The 5181-nt window shown below is 34.1% G+C and overlaps 1 protein-coding gene across 1 annotated transcript in view; it reads right to left on the bottom strand.

Moving 5' to 3' along the window:
• The window catches only part of LOC106460592, a 42020-nt gene that overhangs the window by 31634 nt on the left and 5205 nt on the right, over window positions 1-5181 (bottom strand). The gene's annotated exons all lie outside the window — the stretch shown is intronic.

Here is a 5181-nt window from a genome sequence, read left to right as displayed (position 1 = left end):
CTGTTGAATGAAAATGGAAACCAAAGACTGGCAAAGTGAAAAAGATGGGCCCCCATAGGGCCAGGCCAAACAGGGTAGTCCAAAACAAGACAAAATATGACCATGACATTGGGCGGTAAAAGGCCGGGAAGGAATGGGAAGAGAAGACATGGATTCAGCAGGCCTAGGAACAGACTGGCAAGGCTAAGAAAGACGAGAAACCATAGTTAACAATGAGAACCAATTCCAGACTGTCAGTGAGTCAGGAACACCCCTGAAAACTTCAGGGTGAAGAAATGGGGCCATTCGAAGATCACTGAGATAAGCAGGAGGGAGGCATATGTTAGCTGGGAGATCATCCTGTCCCAACAGCAGAGGACCAAGTAAAGAGGACAGAGTAGGAGAAGTACAGGCAAATATGATGAAAAGAAGAGAATGAACTGCTTCAAAAAAAACCCTCCTGAGTACAACAAAGTGCTTAAAACATAAGGTGGAGTGATGTGAAGTAATGCAGGAGGGTTGTAAGAAAAACATGAAACTGGGCACTAGAAAGGAAAATAAAAGTTAAGGTAGCTAGTCCTTAGGCAAGAAAAGAGTCAACATACTGGGAATCAAAAAATGGAAATGAAGAATGGCTGCAAGTCAGGACAAAAGAGTCAAGGGTGAGGAAAATGAGGCATGTTAATACAGGTGTTCAAGAAACAAGTCTATATGGACCCAAATGTCAGGTGAAGGAGGGAAGACAAAGTAGTCTTGAGTATAGGATTCATGCAGTACAGCAAAGGAGGAATCAAATGACAATGAGGAAGGAGCATAACTACAAAATCATGTCAAGAAAGAGATTAAAAGGGTGAGAATTTTCTTTCACAAATAGAGCAATAGAGCAAACCTGTTTGGAAAGATAACCAGCCAAAACTGTCATCATCCTGATCATGTTTAAACTAGGGAGAAGAAACATTGGCTGAATGGGCAGGAGGAAGAGGTAGTATGCATGAAGGAACCCACAACACCTTGAACAATGGCTGTCATGTCTTCCACAGAAAACGAGCCCCCAGTAGCCACAATAGACACAGGTTCCATGTTAGAAACATCGTCACTATCATGGGATGAAGTGGAAGTTACTGTCACTTGAGAATTCATAATGGGTAAGTAGGAGAGAAAAAAAAGTTCTTCATTTTCTTTAGTAATAAAAGAATCCAGTTAAACTTGAATGACATTTAAGTTTTGTCAACTATTGCAAATCTCACATAATTGATTAATAATTTAAAAAACACATCCATTCTAGACAAGGAAAAGAATGAAGTTATTTCAAGCACAAGTTCTTAGGAGGCAGGGGTCACTGTACAAGGAGATTGGTTCACCCTCTTATTGGTGGAAGGTTATTGTTGCATAATGATGTCATCATGCACTAGCACAGTTCATGTTAAGCATGTAATTTTTAGGTAGGAGTTGTATCAAGGCTAGTGGCATGCAAATCTCATATGCAGATGCACAAAAGATTAAGCTATTCTGTGTGAAATGGTGAGGTATCATCTTGGAAAATATCACTTGCACAAACCACGAATGAAAATATATGCCCAAGGAACCCCAAAATGTCATATTAAGTTATTAACCCAATCAGAAAAAGAAATCTAGTTCAAAGATCCCATTTCATTTTTTACCATACCATTTTTCAATCCACAATTCCACCAACTATCTCTAGAGAAGCTATGTGAAATTTAAAAAACATTTTTTTCAAAAATTCAATAGCCTTATTAAAGAAATTAAGCATGGATAAATTTTTAATGGAGATTATAATGATATTTTTGTTATTCCAATCAGTACAGTGTTATAACTTAAAATATTTTTCTAAATGAACAAAAAAATATAATTTAAAATGCGTAGTTAGAAGAATATAAAAATCTCAAGTAGAGTGAAGTAACTTTAGTCAAGGCAGTGTTATTTTTCTAATAGGGTAGTCAGCCTTTGGAATAGTTTGCTTTTAGGTGTGGTAGAAGTTGCAACAAGGAGACTAAGAGAAGACTGTATATTTTTAGAGAGCAGAGTGGGATACAAAAAAGGGGGAGGGTTATACAAGCAGTTTGGGTGATAGTAAAAACGAGTCTAGTTGAGTTAAATGAACCCTTGGAAATGAATTAAAAAGTGGGTTAGCAAAGCTAACAGAGATTATGAGTATGTTAACTCAAAACACTAAACTTGACTTGGTTTTTTATGCATGTGTTAATTGCAAAAATGAAGATAAATTCTAAAGATATGATCTTTAACATATTTTAAAAGGAACCTTGTTACAAAATAAAAAACATAGGTAAATTAATGAAAAAAATTTACTGGTGAAGAAAAAGATTTCCAAGCTGATCATTGTTCAATTGTTTTAAAGAAGAGGGTTCTTCCTTCAATTTTGTTATGTTGAAGAAGTAGCTGTTTTAGAAAAGCCTGAGAAACTTCTCAGTAAAGCTCCTGACCATGAAAAGATCCATCCTGAAACCTTAAAGAACCTTAAAGCACCAAAGAAATTCCTGATTGGAAAACAAAGTGATCTCTCTATTAGAAAATTAAATGTTTATAAAGGATCTAGTAAACTAAAGGCTTACTAGTATTGTGAAAATGCCTCATTTAAAGATGAAAAATTGTGTGAAACAATCTTGACAAGTTAATTTTAATCTTACCCATTTGAAGAGATGATTCTGTTAAGGATGATTCATTTTACCAAAAACAAAAGTCGACAAGCTTAGATAATGAGCCAAGTTTTAATATTGCAATGCATTAAGTAACTCACTTTGGGTGTTGATATTTGAAAAGAAGCAATAATGTTGGGGTGAGTGTGTTCTGCTGTGGTGAAAAAATCAAACATTTCTTGGTTCAGTTAATTTTTTAGAACTAATAAGCCAGACAACTGATCATACACTTACTGTCAATTGATGGCTCATTATTTGACCACTGTTAAATTTGATCAGTTATTTATAAATTCCCTTGACAACTATAATTTATTGAACTGAATAAACAGTTTGAGAAAATTTAAGAATAGACCTGGTTGTAACACAGCAAAAACGTATGGGGCACTTTGTTGTTTTAAGTTATTTATTAACAACAATGATATTCAACTATCAAAATTGAATCATTAATTATAATAATGCAACAATTAAATAAACTGATAAGTAAAGTTATGAAATGTCAAAGTAGGCCTAACAGCAACATCCTTGTTACTAGTAGAGTATTTCTGGGGTTAGTGCTTGGGCCTTTGTTTTTTGATTAGTTAATGAATTGGAATAATATGTTAAAAGGTAATGTGGGTCAAAGTCGAGAAATTTTTACTATTGCTATTAATTTGAGACAGGCATGTTCTGAAAAGAGAAAAAGATTAATATGGAAAATCAAACCTAACTGAGTTACTAAAGACATAAAAGATAAAATCAGGAATAAATACCATAGGTTTAACATACTTAAATTGTTAAATAACATGAAAGATTTAAAGAACTACAGGAAGGATGGGGATTTGGTTAAAAAAATAGGAGATCAAAAATGGCTTATGAGAAACAGCTGGCCCAAAATGTTTTTATAGAAGAGGGCTAGCAATATTTCTGACCAATAGTATTCTATGGGAAATATGAGAACTGACTTGAATCGCATAGATACTTATCCATTGATGCTAAGTAAAAAGAATGAAAAATTAGAAATAATGTATCAGGACCAAACTTTTAAAGAAAGTTACAGATAAGTAAGCCTTTCTCTCTCTCATTTTTGGTAGGTCAGAATTGGGCAGGTAGCTGAGGATAGAAAAGTTGCTAATGTTACACCTATTTCTAAAAAGGAAGATAAAAATGGCCCTGGAAACTATAGGACCAATTAGTCTTTCCTCTGTATCAGGAAAAATTCTAGGGAGTCTGATAAAATAAGCATAGAAGAAAATCAAAGTTCATTCACTAAAGGAAAATCTTGTCTTACTACTATACTAACTTTTTTCAAGAATGTTATTTGGTGTACTAAGATTTTCAAAACACTTTTGATCAGATACCACACAGAAGATTAGCTAAGAAAATTTCATCATTAGGGGTTGGGGAAATTAATTTGATTGTAGGTAACAGGATGATAGAAAGCAAAAATTTACTAGTGGAGTGTCTCTTGGGTCAAATCTTGAACCTTTGTCTTTTCTTATTTACACTGATGATATTAATATAACATGTGAGGGATAACAAGGGGCTCATTGTGGCTCTCCCATTAATTTCTTCAAACATCCATCTGCCTATATTGAACCTCAATGCTTTAATTATGTATCAAGTTTTCTCTTGAACTCTCCCAATCCTGTTACATATATCAATTCTAAAACCATTATTTTCCAATATCTAACCACTTCCTCAAAAAAAAACTGCCTACATTACAGATGACTTATACCCTGTCAAATCTCACATCTATATCCGATAGTCCTACCACTCTTTCCAGTAAACACAAAGAAAGATGATGATATGAAAGTATCCCAGAAATCAGCCTAGTAACCCACCTTTGAACCCTTTCTAACAACTTAATGTCCTTAAAGTAAGGAGTCCAAAACTGAATACAGGGATCATTACAAAACACTCCTTTAAATTACATTCAATATTTCATTAGATACAATCTAAAATTCCATTTGTTTTCCCACTGACAACCTTTAAGGTTTAAGAGAAAGATTAACCAAAACACCAAGATGCTTTTCTTCCATGACACTACTGAATTGATTTAATCAAGACAGTATCATAGTTTATACTGAATTATTAGGTCGTCAAGAAATTAATGTCGTGTTTTGAAACAATTTAATTAACCACCACCCAAAAAACGCACATCATGCATAATAGTTAAATGAACCACCTAAACGTCACATTAGTGTAGCGTATATAATGTGTAAAGTTTAGTATATTCTAATCCCTTATAGTGATGGCACATGATGAGACACACATTTGGCATGTAATGCTGTTTGAATAAATGATGGGAAACAATGTCTCTGTAGCCACAAAGAATATCAAAGACGTTTATGGAAACATTTAGAACGTTTCTAAGTGCCAAAGATGGTTCAGCAAATTTCATTCAGGTGACTTTAGCCTTAAAAACTGTGATGGCATGGGCCGATATGTTGGAATTGATATTGATGCTCTGAAGACGCTTGTTGAGACTAACCCAAGGCAACACACTCGTGAAATGGACCTGAAATTGTATGTCTTTCATGAAACAATA

This window comes from Limulus polyphemus, unplaced genomic scaffold (assembly GCF_000517525.1).
Source record: "Limulus polyphemus unplaced genomic scaffold, Limulus_polyphemus-2.1.2 Scaffold801, whole genome shotgun sequence".
Classification (NCBI taxonomy): Eukaryota; Metazoa; Arthropoda; class Merostomata; order Xiphosura; family Limulidae; genus Limulus; species Limulus polyphemus.
This window is presented reverse-complemented; position numbering and strand designations above follow the sequence as displayed.